The sequence below is a fragment of the Macaca thibetana genome, chromosome 6 (genome assembly GCF_024542745.1).
Source record: "Macaca thibetana thibetana isolate TM-01 chromosome 6, ASM2454274v1, whole genome shotgun sequence".
Lineage (NCBI taxonomy): Eukaryota > Metazoa > Chordata > Mammalia > Primates > Cercopithecidae > Macaca > Macaca thibetana.
In genome coordinates this window covers 29,293,883-29,313,859 of record NC_065583.1, presented here as the reverse complement: position 1 = coordinate 29,313,859, position 19,977 = coordinate 29,293,883, and the positions used below count along the sequence as shown (strand labels likewise).

Genomic DNA, 19,977 nt, shown 5'->3' with positions numbered 1-19,977 from the left:
TCCTATTTGTCTTCTTCCCCTAAACAATTCTAATGATTACGGTTCAACCCACATAACTTATTGGCATTTTAGAGGTTTTAATGGTGGAAAATGACATATGGCCAATATTACTCTAGACCCCAGTTACCCTGGCCCACTCTGAAAGAGCAAGCCACACTTAAGAGGTGACCTTTTAGTGTGATAGATCCTTCTTACCTGCAAACACAGCCCACCTAGGATCCCAGAATCTTGGGACCAATCTGATTAAAATTCCATTAGCTTGAGTTGTAGTGAGTAGGGGGCAGTGAGTGAGTAAGGGGGCTTAGAGAAATCTCCTTTTCCCTTAAGGCCTGCAGTTAACACACATTATCCCTGCCCTCCCGCCTTCTAATTGCTACTTATATGATTTTTCCAATCTATTTGTAGGGCAGTATCTAATTAATTAATTAAAGTAATTTGAATTAATTTAATTGAACAAACACCTGTTTGTCAAGCACTGTGTTTAGAGTTGGAAATACAAAAATAAACAAGACAAGTATTCTTTTTTTATGCAGCTTGTACTCAGGTTGGGTAGACAGATAAGATACAGGTAACAAATAATGCCTTTCTCATCTAGCATACTGTAGGGGGACACAGTATATACTCAATAAACATTTGTTATCTTCCCTTATTCAATACCTATTTGGATTAGTATCTACAGGGTATAGTTGATGGAGGTGTGTAACATTTATTCAAGTATACTTACTGAATATTGAAATATCCAGCAAGTATCTTTTAAATTAGATTCATAGAGGCAGTTAACAAAGATGGTCCAGGAGCATGGAATGCAGAATGATGTAGCCAGGAGTTGGTCCCATGCTTCTAACTGCAACTACATTTAACTGCATTTGCATTCCATGCTGGACCCCACACTGGCAAACTACAGACAGTGTCTGAGGGAGGGTAACCAGGTTGGTATGAAGTCTTTTCATGAAAACTTGAAAAGCCTTTGAAGGAAGTAGAACTGTTTTGGAGAATAGTTTGAGACTTCAGTTGATAGGCAATGGTGGTGATATGGTTTGGTTGTGTCTCTACCCAAATCTCATCTTGAATTGTAGCTCCCATAAATCCCACATGTCATGGGAGGGCCTGGTGGGAGGTAATTGAATTGTGGGGGCGGGTTTTTCCCATGCTATTCTCATGATAGTGAGTAAGTCTCATGAGATCGGATGGTTTTATAAAGGGGAGTTCCCCTGCACACACTCTCTTGCCTGCTGCCATGTAAAACAGCCTTTGCTCCTCTTCACCTTCTGCCACGATTGTGAGGCCTCCCGAGCTGTATGGAACTGTGAGTCCTTTAATCTCTTTTTCTTTATAAATTACACAGTCTTGGGTATTTCTTCATAGCAGTATGAGAACAAACTAATACAGGTGATAATTGTTGGTTGTAAACATTTGAAGTGCTACTACATGTAAACATGATTTTTTTTGTTTTGTTTTCTGGGCATCCAAGAAGATGAAACTGGAATTAGCAAAAATGCCAAGAGGGAGCCCTTAGTTTGATTTAAGTTTTTCCCAAATGAGACACAAGGTCTTGTATGGATGGAGGCTCCCTGACACTGGAAAAATTTAAGCAGAAGTTGCTGAGTTTGTTGTGGGCATTCAAACATTAAAAAGATGTTTTTTTCAGCTTGTCACCAATAACTATGTTAACTTTATATTTGATAATGATTTGTTATGAGGATCATTATTTTGTTTCATGGTTTAGAAAGCATTTTTATGTGAATTATCTGATTTGATTTTCACAAAGACAAGTTTTGAACTACTCCATTTTACAGTTGGGCAAACAGACTTCAGGAGTCCAATCATCACTATTCACAATGGAACTATGATATATGGCTTATGGCTCCACAAACAGCACTTTTTATTGTTTAAAAATGCTTAGACATGCTTGTTGATGCTACAGAATGCTTGCTGACAAATTCTTTGTGTCCTATATATCCTTGACTTTTCTCTTTTTTGAGAGGGTCACTGTTGCACACCTCTCATCTTCTGATCCAACATTTATATGCTTGCTATTGTAATGCCTGTATGTTTCTTGCTGCTTTTTTACTTTTTTCCACATTTAAAATATATATTTGTATATGCATTTCCTCTCCAGAAGTTACTAGGCATATTTACTGGTTGATCTAAGAGGTAGTACTTAAGGGGCCAAACATATGGAATTATTTGCATCATGCCTAGAGAATTTCAACTTTGTGTTTCCTCCCATGATGTTACTCCAGTGTTTTCTTTATTCATTCTTCAAGGGTCAGCCTAAATCTTACCACTTCTTAGAAGCCTTCTGCGACCTTCTTAGGCTACAAAGTTTTACACAGTTTTAGTATTTATTGTGTACCTTATTTATCTTGACTTGTGTACATTCTATTCTCACATACACTTGTCAGTTACATATTCTTGCTGGAGTATAAAATCTTCAGTGGTGTGTTTTTTTTTTCTTTTATATACTCCAAATTTCTTGCCACAATGTTGAGCACCTAGGAATGTTGAATAACTACTTGAAGATTTTTAGTTCACCTCCATGGGCTTTAATTCTTCTCATAGATAACATGTTAAAATATATTTTCTGTTTACCCTAAAGAAACAGAAACAGTATGTACCTTTGGCTCTAGGTCCTCATTATCTTAGGTTTGGATCTTGGCTTTGCCACTTTCTAGAAATGTGACCTTGAGATGGTTTCTTCACCCCTCTAAGCCTTAGCTGTAATGGGGATCATGATTGTATCTACATTTAAGGGACATCATGAAGGTTAAATGAAGGAAAGAAAAAACATTTGTTTTAGCACAGTGCCTGGCACATAGTTAATGCAAAATGAACGTTAGTAGTTATTGTGAGTGCTGTTGTTATTCTTACCACAGGATCTGTCAGATAAAATGACCTGGATTTGTTTAAATGATTTGGTGCTCTGAGTCTAGGGATGTACACTAGTAAATCAAGAGACCTATTTTAGGTATGTATGTATACATTTGTATGCTCGTACTTATTTATTTATTCCTTGTCTTGTCCTAAAAAGACTTTAAGGCAGCTTATTAACATGTACAGCGTATAGCAAAGTAAAGTAAATTTTAAAATAAAAAACGGTGCAATAGGAAAATCAAAGAAGAGAAAAGCAAAACTTAGAAATAAAGACAGTGTATAAGATACATGCCATCAGATATTTTGCCCCTAATGGAGGTAGGCTACAAATCTAGTTTTAAATTTCTGAGAAGCAAAGAGTAACACAGGATTAATTACCCAATTTACAGTGCACAGGAGGTAAAAACAATCGAATTGCTTATAAAAAGTGTTAGGATTCTTTCTAGTGGGATTAGAGAGGATTTTCCTATGGCTCAGAGAGGAAGCTATGCAATGCAAAGAGCAAAATTTTTGTGGTGATTTTCAAATATATCCACATTTTTTTTTTGAGATACCTCTTTTTAAAGATGGAAACATAGGTGTTCTAATTCTCCTCTCCTTAATTGTTGGACATCTGATGTTAGGACATAAAAGGGATTGTGGCTTTCTTCTTATTCTTTCTCTGGGATCATTCACTCTGAAGGAAACCATTTGCCATGTTGTAAGGATGCTCAAGCAGCTCTATGGAGAGGACCTTGTGTTGAGTGATTGAGGGCTCTAATCAACAACCGTGTGAGAGAATCATCTTCAAATAGATCCCTCAGCCCCAGTTAGGTCTGCAAATGATGGCAACTTTCTTCAGTGTCTTGACTATGAGAGACTCTGAGCCAGAGCCACCCAGCAGAGCTACTTCTGGATTCCCCACCCTCAGAAACTGAGGAGATAACACATGTTCATTGTTTTAAGCTGCTAAGTTTGGGGATAACTTGATATGTAGAAATAGATAACTATTACAATTCTCAACACTGCCCCACAGTGATCACAGTGAGGGATTTGATGAGGACACTCTTCACAGTGACCCTCAGTTTATGATGAGTGCAACTTATGTGCAAAATGGTCAGGCTTAAGCAGACCTAAAAAAGTCTTTGAGAGCTTCCAATTTCATGAGGGGAGAAAGACACACAGCCCATTAACCATAATGTGAGGAGGAATGGATAAATCTAAATTAAGGCACAAGTAACAAGCTATGGGAGCTTAGGAGGGAGCATTTAATGTTATTGAAGATTTTATGAAAGAGGTGGTATTTGGGTTGGGTCTTGTAGGATGGCATATTAGAATTCCTTTAAGGAATTCTTCACTTAAGTTTCTCAAGAAACAGACTCTGAGATGAATATTTGCATGTAAAGAGTATATGGGGTACTATTTTTGGGAACCGCACCTGTGAGACAGTGAGGAAGCAGGATTAGACAGAAGTGGGTGTTAGCCTGCAGTTTAGTTGCAACAGAGGCCTCAGCCTATTCTGTGGTGAATTCCAGAGTTAAGATGATCCTTCAGAATTGTATGGAATTGAGATAAGGGGTTGGCTTTTATCTTCTTGAATTGATTAATCAGATGTGAGCTGCTTCTTGGGAGGGGATATAACCCTGGGTGAGACAGTTTCATTTGGTTAACCACATTGCTAGACCATCAGCAGGTAGCATTTCTGGCCACTAAAGGTGTTAGTGCTTCAATCCTAAAGAAGGGTCAGCGTGGCACACTACAGCACACATTCTACTAGCTTAAGCTGACTTTGCAATCATCAAAGTTGGCATCATCATCATCATCATCATCATCATCACCATCACTATCATTATTTGTGGTGATGGCTCACAGATCTGAAAACACAGTGGATTGGGCTAGTTTTAAAGGATGGCTGAATTCTGAAGCTCAAACAATGTCATCAGTAATATACCTATGTCTCGGGACTCTATGTGCCTTCCTATTGGCTTTATTCATATTCTCAGTTTGGCACAACTGTAGGCTTACCTTCTGCCAAACTAGCATCTCAGTGGAAAGAGATCCCTTTCCCAGAATTGCTAGCAAATTCCTGGGCTGATGGTAATAGGCCTGCTGGGGTCACCTGCATATCTTTGAACAAATCACTATGGGTAGGTGAACATGGGCTCTGACTGGTCAAGTGTGGATTATGTACCTATTCTGGAACCATTTCCACCCAAACCACATGGACTGAATTGCATAAGAAGGGTAGACTGTCAAAGAAAACTTAGAGTTACTAATTTTGTTACCCAAAGAGGGGGCAGGCAGATAAAAGTCCTCCACAGGTAGATGGGATGTCAATGAGAAGTAAAGAGAGAGAAGGTCCTTCTAAGCCAAGGGACTAGCTTGAAGAATGACATGGAAATGTTAAAGCATATGGCTTGTTGAGTGACTGGCAAATAGCATAAGCACATTCAGTACATAAAAATATCTGTCTCCCCCAATACATATATAGATCCATATTCCTTTAGTTGAGGGAAGAAGAATGCGTTGTGAGTGATAAATTATGCAGATAATATTTCATATGCACACAGAGTCCAACCACAAGAGACATCGTGCTCCCCTGGGAAACCTGCCTGAAAGACAATGGGCCAGGAGAAGGAAGAGGGCAGGAAGAGAGGAGTAGAATGAGGTCTGGCAGGTTTTGCTTGCAGCTAGGACAAGGCTGAATGAGGCAAAGATTTTCCCTGAGGCTGTTCCTCATGACCAAAGTGGTGTGGATTGGCTGTGGCAGCCTGGGCAGCCAGCTCTGAGACAAATCATGACAGAGTGTGGACCTGATAGGAATTTATGTCGCTCTCTGAATGGTGGCAGCTTTGTTATTATCAAGGCAGCTGGGAGTGAGTTGTTTAGCATATTCGAAAGGTCACAGTGCCTAGGAAAGCGCACAGGACAAGGAATCAGGAGACCATTCCTGGGCCACTCACATCTTGTACGGATGTGGACCAGTCAGTTACTTCATCTGTAAAAAGACAGTGATGAATGCTTAGGAAGGCCCCTTCTAACTTGGTGTCTCTGGATATAAGGAGACACAGAATGGTATAATTTGATGGAGAAAAGATGACTAGATATGGCAGTGGCATACCTTTCAGGGACAGTAAATGGAGGCCCCAAGGGGAGGGCATGGACGTACAACAGGAGTGTTTGAGTTCAATCAAGTCACTGGCCTGTCAGGTAGTTTCTGATCTTGCTAAAAGAGGTCAAAGAGCCTTAACCACAGCATTGACTATACAGGAATAGAGCTAGCAGACAGATAGTTTGGTTGTGTTGCATCATTTGAAAAATAAAAAAAAGCCCCATTTGGGTTATATTTTTTATGGTTATATAAAAATATATTAGCAAAGCTGGGGTTTGTACTCAATCTTATGACACTGCCTTGCTTGATTTGAACATAATTTTCTCCACTAGGGGATTGCACAGTACCTACTAATCAAGTTAATTCATCCTTCCTGAACTACAAGAAGTTATAGAAGAAAAATTAAAAGAAAAAGAGTTATGTAGGCAGATGTGAGGGGTGTACAGAGCGTTCTGGGACAGGTGGAAGGTAGAATATGCCTGCATCAGGGAGATGTATTTAATTCACCCAAGTAACAAGACACAGTGTGTTCCAAAGAAAGAACACCAGACACCAGCTTCCCAAAGCATTTTTCATGAAATATAAATCCTAAAAAAATCCCTGGGCATTGGCAAAATGTGTTTCTCACTCTGGGAAACTTACAAAGAATATGAAAGACTCTGAGCTTATTAAATGCTCTAATAAGTCCTGTAGCAAATAAACCGGCTTAACTCTGTTTAATCAAGTATCTCTTCAACATATTTGACTACTGAAATTCTTCTAACTTTTAATTTTTGTACCTAATACCTGTTAGCATCCTGTAGAAAATGCTTTGAAAATGCTACAATAGATAAATTATATGAATTTGGGAATTTGTCTCTTAATGTCAGCTTCTTTCTATAAAATTACACAATTAGATTAAATGTTTTCCTTAATTCCATTAAGATCCTTTGATTCTAATTGTTGCGCATTGGTGGCAGAATTAAAATTAGAACCAAGGAGACAGCTATGGTTTGAACATGTCCCCTAAAATGCATGTGTAGAAAACTTAATCTTCAACTAACAGTGTTGGGAAGTGGGGCCTAACGGAGGTGTTTAGGTCACAAGGGCTCTGCCCTTAAGAATTGATTAATTCCCATTATAAAAGGGCTCGAAGCTGGAAGTTCAGCCCCTCCTTGCTCTCTGTCACCCTCTCTTTGCCCTTCTGTCAGAGTGTGACGCAGCAAGAAGGCCCTTGCCAGATGTGATTCCTTGATCTTGGACTTTTTCAGCTTCCAGAACTCTGAGCCAATCAATTTCTGCTCGTTATAAATTACCGAGAGTGTGGTATTCTGTTAGAGCAGCACAAAAGTGGACTAAGGCCAGGCAGGGTGAGCTTCTCCAAGCTACCGTTGTCTCTTGCCTGGACAACTGAAATAGCGTCCTTGCTGGTGTCCCACTTTCAGTCTCATCCTTCCCCAAACCACCAACCAGACTTCAATCAGAGAGAACTTCTAAAATGCAGATAAGGCCATCTCACATTGCTGCCACCCAACCTTCAATGTTCCCTCCAGGTTCCTATGCAGAGACCCTGAGACTTTACGTTATACCAGGAAGCCCTACCTAAATATATCACTAGCCATCAGTGCACAATGAAATAACACATTTTTAGGCCAAAATATAATTATTGTATAGTAGAAAGGGAGGACATCAGAAATAAAAGTTTTCTTAAACGAGATGGATACCCAAGGTGCAGTTTGCAGAACTTCTGAATCAGAATCTGCATTTTAACAAGACCATCTGTGTGAACAATGATTTGAGAAGCACTATCTTAGTGACAATTGTTACTGTATGAATCACCAACGAGGCTAAAGGGTTAGGGATTTAATGCATAGACTTTAGAGTTAGGCCTGGCTTTTTGTTTAAGGTGTGTTGTGATCTTGGGCAAATTCCTTAACATCTCTGAATCTGTTTCCTCATCTGTAAAATAGGCGATAAAAGTACTAGTACCTAGCTCACAAATATATTGTGAAGATTAAATGATGGACTATTAGAAGCAGCTCCTATCACTGTGTTGGCATAGAACCCTTAATAAAAGTGTGATGAGTATATGGGGAAGCTGAAGACCACAGAGCAGTGTTACCTGTGGTGGGGTCCAGCATAAGCATCACAGTCTAGGGGCAGAAACCTAGTAGGGTTGAGACAAGGGTAGGAAATAGCAGTAAGATTGATGACCTCATTCACCGAGCAGTTACTGAGCACTCATGATGGGCCAGGCCATCTGGAGTGGCTGGGGCTACAGTGCTGACCAAGGCACAGTGCTTGCCCTCACGAAGCACACAGCCGGGCATGTCAGCCGGGCATCATCATCGAGGAGCATAAGTGCAACTGAAAATAGACTTGGCCGTGCTTTCTCCTTGCTTGGCACGGATCTCACTGCGGTAGAGCTTCGATTCCAGCTGATCCTTCTCCTTGGCTCTTAGTTCTCCCAAGAATTTCTCCTTAGAGAATGAAAAAATAGCCCCATTTTCTGCTCCTCCTTTAGGTATTATTTTGTCCATTTGAAAGGAGAAAAAAAAAAAAACACCCATCAGCTGTTTTGAATGGAAAATGTCTTTTTTTCCCCCTCTCCTATGTAAACTATATATATTTTTCAGGACTTTGTGGGTCACTGAAACCTCAGGATTTGTTTATCTCAGACACTTGGGTGACCTCTTCAATTGCCGAGCAATCTGTCCTGTTTACACAGAGCTTGGCAGCCTCCAGGATGACTTCTCTAATAGAGATATCTCTCTCTTAGCCTAGCCGAGCTGGAGGCCCTCCATGGGTAAGGCTCGAAGGGAAGCGGGGAGTGAGGCACATGTAGGAATGATGTCATTGCTGAGTTTCCCTTGCCCTCTGCCGCCCTCCAGATTACCAAGTTCCATGGGTGTGCAGAAGGCAGTGTCGGTGCAACACAGCATAGCCTAGCCAGCGTAAGGAGGGCTCAAGGAAACTGCCGGCTGGCTTTTATAATTTTGATTAAGTAGTAGCATTTGTATAGGAAAGCTTTGTTGGAATTTTCCAGCAAACATTTTTGGGAGAATAGGGACTTGTCAGTTGAAAATGCTCTCTCAGATGCCATCTGACTGTGTTGGTGGCAAGGAACATCTTTCTGAGAGAGCCGGAGGGAATAAAACTGTTTGAGAGAAAGGCCACCCCCAGGCCAAGGAAATAGAATTCAGTTTTAAGTGAAGCCATCTCCTAAATTACCTATCTGAGGACTTGTGATCAATTAACATTAGCAACATGTTCTTATTCTGACAAAAGGTAACAAACACAGGGAGGACTGGACTCAGAGGCTGACCTGAGATACAGAGGCCTTTTGGAGTGGGAAGTCAGGGTTGTTGACTTTACCGAGACAGGTAACACAAAGTGTGTGCATGTCCTGTGTAGTGTCTGTTCAGACATTTCGTTTCTTCCCTTTTTCCTTTTTTCCTAAACTTTAATTACCTTAAGTCCCTGGTTTCTTTTGTTTAGAAATGCTAAAGATATGAAGTCCTTTTTTGTATGATTTTAGCTGTGTGATTTGAGAACAAATGCTTAATCTTTTAAGTCTTCATTTCTCCATTTGTAAAATGATTAGTTTGGAGCAGGTTATTTCTAAAGATTCTTTCAACCTAGAATTCTGATTCCCAAGGATGCCAGATTATTTGACAACTACTTGCAGCATGTTGGCATTTAGCAATTAGTTGGCAGCTAAAATGAGTCAAGTAGAAATATTTTAGCTGAGATCTCAATAATGTCCACTATCTGTTAAAACAGAACCATGTTAGACTTTTGTTTAGTGGTGTGTGTGTGTGTGCGCGTGCATAAAGGTAGACACCAGTGAAAAGTTAGGGGTAATTATGTAACAATTTATAGGGTAGGAGTGAAGAATACCTGGCATAATGCCATTATCCCATTTCTGATGCCCAAGGGCAGACATTGCTAATCGATCATGTCACTCATTTTTATGATCATATCACTCCTTTCACACCAGGAGGCCACTAAAAAAGCCATGATGAAATCTATTTGTCTCCCGTAGTCTGAGGCATAAAACTGATAACCCGAGTCTTATCAGCAACATTCTCTAACCCCTGGGATATTTGGAGGGTGTTCTCATTTGAATATTCATTCATTCAACACATATTTTTAAGTCCCTACACACACATAGTCCTAGCCAACTGTAGTTGTAGGTAATGGTGATAAGCAGAGGATGAAACAACAAAACTCTCATGGAGTTTTCATCCCAGTGGGGCAGAGGAAGAAAGAGAATAAAATGACATACAAAGTACAGACATACTTTACCTTATTGTGCTTTATGTTATTGCTCTTTGCAGATATTGCATTTCTATTTTTTTTTTTAATTTTACTTTAAGTTCTGGGATACATGCATGTGCAGAACGTGAAGGTTTGTTACATAGGTATACATTTGCCATGGTGGTTTGCTGGACCTACCAACCCATCATATATGTTTTAAGCCCTGTATGCATTAGGTATTTGTCCTAATTCTCTCCTTCCCCTTGCCCCCCACCCCCACATCCCTGACAGGCCCCAGTGTGTGATGTTCCCCTCCCTGTGTCCGTGTGTTCTCATTGTTCAACTCCCACTTATGAGTGAGAACATGCAGTGTTTGGTTTCCTGTTCCTGTGTTAGTTTGCTGAGGATGACGGTTTCCAGCTTCATCCATGTCCCTGCAAAGGATATGAGCTCATTCTCTTTTATGGCTGCGTTTTGTGTGTGTGTGTGTATGTGTTTAAAAAATTGAAGGTTTGGGCACCCCTGCATGGAGCAAGTCTAGTGGCACCATTTTTCTAACAGCATGTGCTAACTTGAATCTCTGTTATATTTTGGTAATTTTTGCAATATTTCTAAGTTTTTCATTATTACATCTGTTATGGTAATCTGTGACACTGGATCTTTGATGTTACTATTGTAATTGTTTGGGAGCACCACAAACTGTGGCCATGAATGACGAACTTAATCACTAAATGTCATGCGTGCTCAAACTGCTCCACTAGCATGCCGTTCCCTCATCTCTCTCCCTTTCCTCAGGCCTCCCTATTCTCTGAGACACAACAATATTGAAATTAGGCTGATTTATAACCCTACAGTGGCCTCTAAGTGTTCAAGTAAAAGAAAAATTTGCACGTCTCTCACTTTTTATCAAAAGCTAGATATGATTAAGTTTAGTGAGGAAGACATGTCCAAAGCCAAGATAGGCTGAAAGCTAGGTCACTTTTGCCAAACAGCCAAGTTGTGAATGCAAAGGAAAAGCTCTAGAAGGAAGTTAAAAATGTTATTCTAGTGAGCACGCAAGTGATAAGAGGGTGAAACAACCTTATTGCAGACGTGAAGAAAATGTGAGTGGTCTGGATAGAAGATCAAGCCAGCCACAACATTCCCTTAAGCCAAAGTCAAATTCTGAGCAAGGCCCTAACTCTTTTCAATTCTGTGAAAGGTGAAAGAGGTGACGAAGCTATAGAAGAAAAGTTGGAAGCTGGCAGAGGTTGGTTTATGAGGTGTAAAGAAGTCATCTCCATAACATAAAAGTGCAAAGGGAAGCATCAAGTGCTGATGTAGAAGCTGCAGCAACTTGTCCAGAAGATCGAGATAACATCCTAACTGAAGGTGGCTACATAAAATAATAGATTTTCAATAGAGACAAAACAGCCTTCTATTGGAAGAAGATGCCATCCAGGACTTTCATAGAGAGGAGAAGTCAATACCTTGCTTCAGTTTCAAAGGACAGACTGATTCTCTTGTTAGGGGCTAATGCAGCTGGTGACTTGAAGTTGAAGCCAATGCTCATTCACCATTCTGAAAACCCTAGGGCCTTTAAGAATGATGCTAAATCTACTGTGCCTGTGCTCTAGAAATGGAACAGCTGAAGCATGGATGACAGCATATGTTTATAGCATGGTTTACTGGGTAGTTTAAGTCCACTGTTGAGGTCTACTGCTCAGGAAAACAAAAAACAAAAAACAAAAAACATTCCTTTAAAAATATTACTGCTCATTGACAATACACCTGGTCATTCAAGAGCTCCACTGGAGATGTACAAGGAGATTAATGTTATTTTCATGGCTGCTAACACAACATACATTCTGCAGCCCGTAGGTCAAAGTGTAGTTTTGACTTTCATGTCTTCTTATATAAGAATGGGATTTCATAAGGATATAGCTGCCATGGGTAGTGATTCCTCTGAGGGATCTGGGCAAAGTAAATTGAAACCCTTCTGGAAAGTATTCACTATTCTAGACTTCATTAAGAACATTCATGATTCATGAAAAGAGGTCAAAATATCCACATTAATAGCAGTTTGGAAGAAGTTGATTCCAGCCCTCATGGATGACCTTGAGGGGTTCAAGGCTTCTGTGGAGGAAGTCACTGAAGATGAGGTGGAAATAGCAAGAGAACTAAAATTGTAAGTGGAGCCTGAAGAGGTGACTGAATTGCTGCTATCTCATGATAAAGCTTCAGTGGATGAGGAGTTGCTTTTTATGGATGAGCAAAGAAAGTGGTTTGTTGAGATGAAATCTACGCCTGGTAAACATGCTGTGAACATTGTTTAAATGATGACAAATGATTTAGGATATTACATTAACTTAGTTGCTAAAATAGTGGCAGGGCTTGAGAGAAGTGACTCCAAATTTAAAAGAAGTTCTACTGTGGATAAAATGCTATCAAACAGCATCACATGCTGTAGAGAAATCTTTCATGAAAGGAAGAGTCCATCAATGAGGGAAACTTTATTGTTGTCTTATTTTTAAAAATTGCTGTGTCACCCTACCTTTCAGTAACCACCACCCTGATCAGTCAGCAGCTGTCAACATTGAAGCAAGGCCCTCACCTTGCAAAAAGATTAGAACGCACTGAAGGCTTAGATAATTGTTAGTATTTTTAGCCATAATGTATCTTTAAATTAAGATATGTACATTGATTTTTAGGCATAATTCTATTGCACACTTAATAGACTATTGTTTAATGTAAACATAACTTCTATATGCCCTGGAAACAAACAAAAATCACGTGACTGACTTTATTTTGCTATTTGCTTCATTATGGTGGTCTGGAACCAAGCCCACAATCTACGTGGGGTGTGCCTGAATGTTTGGTGTTGGTAAGTGCTGGAAAGAAATCAGCAGAAAAAGGATAAATTGAGTAAGTGTATATGGGGTTAGAATTGAATTGCAATTTTATATAAGAATGTCACAAAAGGCTTTGTTGAGGTGAAATTTGTGGAAAGACCTTAAAGGAGAGAGATCGGGTGAGGATGGGAGGTTATCCAAGGCCGTGTAATTTTGAGGTTTCAGAGAGGAGCAAAAATTGTCTTTACAAGAAAATATTCATTAATGAATTGGCCACTTTAAAATTATCCCCATTCAAGAATTCTTTCCCTCTTAATTGTTTTCCCATCTATCATATCAATATTTTTGTTGGTCTATGATAATTAATAGATATTATAAACATCACATGATACAAAAATAAATCAAATTAGTTTTGAAGTAAAATTACCAATTATAGTAAAGATGATGATTTCATGAAGTTGTTGAAAGTTATGTTAAAAACGTACTTGAGTTATAAGCAAATAAGGATCCGTCTGAATATTCAGTTAACAATTGAAGAAGAGAGAAGCACTGAGGATTAAACCCAATAAGCTCTTTCAAAGTAAATGTTTACCTGAAGGATTATGAGAGGACTTTAGAGAAATTTTTATTACTCTTAAATATTTTTTAAAAGATGACCCTGTTATTGACCATCTGTGAAAGTCAAATATGAAAAAAAGAAAAATCTTGCTTTGTTTTTTGGAAAAATGTATGCCAAAAATACTGACCATACTTCAATTACTCCTTGTTGCTTTGTAGAATTAGCATAGACTTTAAAATACCCTAAAATAATATAGACATAACTTATTTTAAAAGAGTTTGGTTTTATTTTTAAGTTGGAGTCCCAATTGAACATCTTCTGTTTAGTGTGCAATTTTAGGATTTGTCTTAAGTGGATTCACTGTAAACTGGTCCATTTTCATGACTAGTTAAATTCCCTTGAAGAGGCACAATAAGTTTGGACAGGTGGAGGGACTCACCCAAGGTCACATGGCCAGAAGGTGGCAGGACCTGGGCAATGCTATTTCTGTGTCTCCCAGTGACCAAAGTTGAATTGAAAGGATCCTCTGGTGGGTTCATAATATGAACTCACATGGGAAATCAGGGATTCTAGGCAGTTAATCGGCAAACCAGCTATTGATTTGTTTTTTGAAAGATTTTTTTTCTTTTAATAAAACTTTGTTATGTGGACATGATTCTGATTTAGAAGACATTCCTCATGGCTTATGGCAGTCTTCAAGGAGGCAGTGTTCTCTTACAAGGCCTGAAGAACAGAATGAAATGTGATTATTAATATTTATCTGCAGAAGATTGTAGTAATACCCTGAACACCTTCTACTCTTAGTGTATAGGTACAAGACCTCTAGTTCTGACTAGGAAACAGGGTAGATGTTGCATTCAATAATAGACAAGAAATTTTAGGAGCTATACTTTCTCTTTTACTCCTGGGGGCTCTCAGAGGAAAAATAGATGCTTTCTTAAGCTTCTGGCCTCTTTATAATATTTGGGGATGCCTTGCATTTCCTTATTTGACCTACAGCTTGAATCCCTATTGGTTTGAAGGAGCACTTGGGGGTTTTTGAATTTACATTTTGCTTAAATCCACATAGGGTGATACTTTACCTGCCATTTACTCCTAAATATAGATGGACAAGTAGATAGATAGATGAATAGACGAGACTGAGATTCCACAAATACCTAAACACTCACAGAACTGACTTTAGAGATCATCTGGTTTCCCATTTTCATTTTATATTGAAGTTGTACAGAGAAGGGATAAAAATACAGTTGGGTCACACGGCAAGGCAGTGACTGATCTCACACTAAAATTCATATCTTCTGAATTATGGTTGGGTGTTCTAATTCACCCCCATATAAATGTCATTCCTATATGCATATATGCATGAGTAGTCATATCCTGTGTTCATGATGTGTGCTAGCATTGTATTTTTTTTAACTGCATTCTAGGACCCAAAGAAGAACATATATTCTGCAGTTGTCTCCATAAAACTGATTACATGTGGTTATGGTTAAGAGTATGTCATACAGAGCTGTACTGAAATATATGTCCTGCTGCTTCCTAACTAGCTATGTGAAATTGGGTAAGTTTTTGAAGTTCTCTATACTTCCATTTCCTCATTTGCTAAATAAAGGCAATAATACTCACTTTTTAGGCTTGTTTTGAGGATTGAGATAATGGATGTAAAGTATTTAAAAATGCTTATAATTGAGCATGGATAGAGCTCAATAAATGTTCGCCATCAGCTATAGCAGAGGAACAACTGCAGAATCTTCGTCATCAGCATCATTAGCATCTTTATCATCATTTTGTTATTGTTATTGGTGAGCTGAAATCAAACCACTGAATGGTCCTTTGAGCACATCCAGTCTAACCTCGGTCTCATGACTTAATCCTATGTTTACCATCCCTGCCATGTGTTCAGCCTGACTTAGATTGAATACCTCTGGTGCCCGGGAACTCATTTCTTTCCAGAGTAGTGCATTGTAATTTCAGAGACAATTCTAAATACAATTAAACTGGGGTTTAAAAGTCTCTAATATTCAAAATAAATGGCCTGTCCCAGCATCATTACTCATATCTGAAATGATTTATATGCCAATTACATAAGGAATTTATTTCTCCTGTTTCACATAAAGATTATGGATCAATTAGGTTCTTATGTTTTCCTTGTCTAAGAAGGAAGATTCTATGCCCAAACTTGGGATCTGGCTGACCAGGGAAGGAGGCAAGAGGCCTCAGCAGTTTTCATTTCCAACATGGTCTTTGTCACCAGCTGTGATCTGGGCTGCGGAGCCCCCACTGCTCTGCCAAGATACTTCTCTCTGAGCCTATCACTTCTCTTACTTTCTGGATATATTGCATTTGAGTTAGGTATTAGACACCTAAGGGGACAGAGCATTCTGTAGCTCAGTGTACAAGTCGGGGTAAAAATACAAATTTGAGAAAATCAGCCTAGAATTGGTATTTGAAGCCATAGGACAAGAGAAAGAGAGTTTGTAGTATACTGTATCAAAAATCCTCTAAAAAAATTAGCGGCAGCAGCCACTGGATTAGCAAACATGCCATTCAGATTTTCTTACTTTGTCTTCCTCCGCTTGAGAAAATATACATGGAGGGCTGTGAGGATGCAAGATGTTGGTTGAAATCAATGACAGAGATGCTATCTTCTTTAGCTCAATGAGCTTGCAATCATCAGATGAGGGAGAGATGCACAAGTCACTAATTATAAAAGAGGGCAGGTGAAAATGGCTATGAAGTGTAGGTATTGGCATGTCCGGGAGCAGAGAACAGGGAGAGGTAGTTCGTTTGTTGGTTATATCAAGGAAGACATCACAGGGAAGATGCTATCTGTAGGGGAACTTGAATGACAAAAGACATTTTAGAGGCTAAAAAAAAGGGTAGAAGGCATTCCAGGCAAAGAGAGACTAGATGGAGAATAGATTCAGAGAGGCAAGAAGAGCACACAGTAGGATTTCAAAACAGATTTGTGAACAGTATCCCAATGACACTGTTTCTAGGGCTGGCCATTTCTCCTTTGCCTGAAGGCAGCCTCGAAATAGATGTGTCCCTGTATTCTGAGGCATAGATCTTGCAGAGCCCAGGGAGAGTAGCTGGAGCCTTTCACCTTGTGCTGAGATTCGAAGGGCAGGGAAGAAACAAACTTCTCCCATGAGACCAATAATGATGACACTCAAGATTGTGGATTGTGAGCTTGTTCCAAAGGTACCATTGGGTATCCACACAGCCTCACAGTAAATCACCGTGCACCAGGCCTCACAGCACATTACTGTCTGGCCTGCTGTATTCTCTCTGGGCGAGCAAGGACAACAGATCTAGAAAGTGAAGTGCAGGTCTGTGGAAAATGTCAAAGCCAGATTGGCATCCTGTGGTGCCCATGCTCCTTACTCCCCAGATTGGGAAACTGAAGCTCTGAGAGAATAGTCGCACACCCAGCTCATGTAAAGTAGTGGCAGTGAAGGCGCTAGAACATGATTTCTCTGATTTATTTTCATGCATGTTTTTTCTACTCTGCCTCACACTTGTTCTCTTTTCTTTGAAGTTCAAAATATTTTGCAGCCTCAACTTGTGTTTATCTCTACTGCCAAGAGACAGCTGCTGTTATCTGCCACTGTGATACCCCTGTCCCTAGCACTTTCCCTCCTCTCACCTTGCTCTCAGGATAAGCCCTGGACAAGTTGAATGCTAGATAGAAGCTCAATCTGTTCATCTCCCTGAGGAATCATGGCATCTTTATGGCTGTTCAAGAAAAAATTAGGCAGTGATGCTTATTAAGCAAGTATGGTAAGGAAGACTTCATTTGGGACCACCATGATAGGGGTACTGCAGCTGGGGAGTGGGATTGGGCTCAACTCTGAATACAGCATGGGCAAGTGGGATTGTATAGCCAAAGAGTAATGTAGAGGTTAGTGGATGGAAAATTACTAAGATAACACATGAGAGGGAAATGGGATTCTGGCTAAACCAACCTAACAAGATTCTTGATGAAGGCAGGCAAGGGTGATGAGGCATTCTCTGGGGGATGGAGGAGGATGAGGAACTCGGTCAGATATCAAGGGTGAGCAGATATCAAGAATGTGGGGGCTCTCAGAAGAGACTGTAACTATCCTTGGAACTTGATTTCTTTTTTTCTGTCTCCCCGGAAGCCAATGGATCCTTTTCTTCTCTCCAAGCTACTGTCTGAATTTCTTCTCAAATGATTTGGGGGCAGACAGTAACTCTGGCTTTTCTGTTCTCTCTCTTGGTCTCCTTGAAGCCTTCTAGGTTTACGGTTGTGGTAGAAATAGAAAAGGAAAGTGCTTTCAAACCTCAGGGAACCTGGGGTGTTGGGCAGTGTAGGATAAATGAAAGGGGTATGAGGTGAGGACATTTGAGATATGTTTCAGGGGCAAGGGAGTTGCGTATAAATTAGGAAGTCAAGTAAGTGGGCATTTATGAAAAGTACAGAGTCCAGCCTGGTGAGATGCAGGCATTCTTGACCCAGGCCCTGGGCCCCGGGCTAAAGGAAAGGGTGGTGTCAAAGCAGAAATTCACAGCACTAGGGGACATTCCCATAGTGGGTGGTAGGAGTGGGCACTTTTACCCTGGTGGACGGAGAGGACTGGACATGTAGGAGGGCTCTGCTAAAGGGTGAGAGCCGGGCCTGAGGTTTGGGTCTTGAGATGGCAACAGCCCAAGAAGCAGAACAAAGGCATGAGATCAAAGGAATAATAAGTAGCCTTAGAGTCCTCATTACCTGCATTGGCTAATCCTGGGTTCTCAGGTGGCCCTGACTAGGGGCTGGCAGGTTTCAGGAGCCTGAGGAAGGCTTGGCCTAGTGATGAGGGCTGATTGAATGGCCCCAGCTGTGAAGAGATGAGGCTGGGCTACTGGTGGTGTACCAGAACATCAAAGCCCTGAGTTTGAATCTAGTGAAACTAGGCTATTACCTCCTTACCTAAAACCCTTCAGTACCCCCACAACCCCACCACTAACCGTGGGTTCAAATCAATGTCCTCAAGGCATTCAGGATACTTCAAGACTAAATTCTATAATCTTCTTGACTTTCCATTCCTGTTTATTTTATTTTATTCTTAAGCTATTTCTCTAGGTCATGCCTTTTCTTACCCCATCTTCCCAATTCTTCCATCTCAATTACTCCTTTTTAGCCTTCAAATCTCAGGTGTCACCTCCTCTGGAAAGCCTTTTCTCATTGTGAGTCCCCCTCAGACTAAGCATTTTTTTTTTCTGTTCCTCTTCCCCTTCCTTTAATTCTCTGACATATTTATTTCATTGTACTAACCATACTAATTATAATTGCCTATTTATGTGCCTCTACTAGTCTTCCCCACTAATGTATGTTCCTTGAGGCCAGGGGCAGTGTTTAGTATATTTCTCATGCCTAAAGCAGGCTCAGTACATACTATTACTCAATAAATAACTGCTGTATGAATCAATGGATAAATGCATAAATGGCTTTGATGTAATATAACCTACATAGCTCCCCTCTGACTCAATTTACATAGCTAAGAATAAGATTCCCCATCCTGCTGCCTTACAGGACTGCTGAGAGGATCAAATTAGGTAATATAAATGTAAACTTCTGAGAACTTTAATGTAAAGGATTCTTACCATCTCATGCCTGCCTTGCACTGCCTGAGTGACTGTACTATCTTCTGCTTCCTTGTCAGTCTTCAGAGGAAGTTTTCGTCCCAAAGAAACTAATTCAAGTTTGTTCCCGATGCATGATGGTAAAGATCGTACTGATACTCTTCCTCCTACTACTCACTGTCCTATTTTCATGGAAACGGGCTGCCCCAGAAGAGAGGAGACAGTCAAAACGTGACAAGCATATTCTCCCTACTGATACCTCTGCATGCTGTGGTGGGTTGTAAAACCCCTGGTGTAGCAGGAAGGGGCCAGGCAGTGGGGTGGAGAAGAAGGAGTAATGATTTGAGATCCCAGGATCACAGGTAGGTAGTGGGATGAAGGCTATTTCCCACTGACATGTTAGATTTGTGTTCTTACCTAAAGAATACATGGTTGATTGGAAGTACCCTCCACTTCATACAAGGGGAAGTGGACTTGTCCAGATGAGACTTTAGCTGTACAATGCCAGGCAAGTCCTCTTTGCTCCCTGGGCCACACACATCTTCATTTGTGAAAGAAGATAATTATTATAACCAAAGTTTAGTGAGGACTGTGCTCCCAACTGGCCTCAGCTATGTGCTTTGTACAGATTCTCTCCTTTAATTCCATCCCATTCTCTCTCATCATTTTAGCTTCACAGAGAAGCGCGAAGCTCAGAATGCCTGAGGCCTGGCTGTGGTCACAGAGCTGGAGAGGGGTGTGCCTGACTCCAAAGCTCTCACTCTCACTACAGTCCCTGGTCTGAGCACATGTCC

General features: G+C 40.2%; 1 protein-coding gene and 1 long non-coding RNA gene across 3 annotated transcripts in view; one reads left to right on the top strand and one right to left on the bottom strand.

The window, feature by feature from the left end:
• Positions 1 to 19,977, bottom strand: part of ATOX1 (antioxidant 1 copper chaperone) — a 603,309-nt gene that overhangs the window by 542,528 nt on the left and 40,804 nt on the right. The gene's annotated exons all lie outside the window — the stretch shown is intronic.
• LOC126956625 (uncharacterized) overlaps positions 1 to 19,977 on the top strand; it is a 130,745-nt gene that overhangs the window by 89,834 nt on the left and 20,934 nt on the right. The window contains exon 3 of one of the 2 annotated variants that reach the window (XR_007726431.1): positions 15,022 to 15,155. The exons of the other annotated variant lie outside the window; for it this stretch is intronic. This is a non-coding gene — a long non-coding RNA (uncharacterized LOC126956625). The remainder of the gene's footprint in view (positions 1 to 15,021; positions 15,156 to 19,977) is intronic. 2 annotated transcript variants of the gene reach the window in all.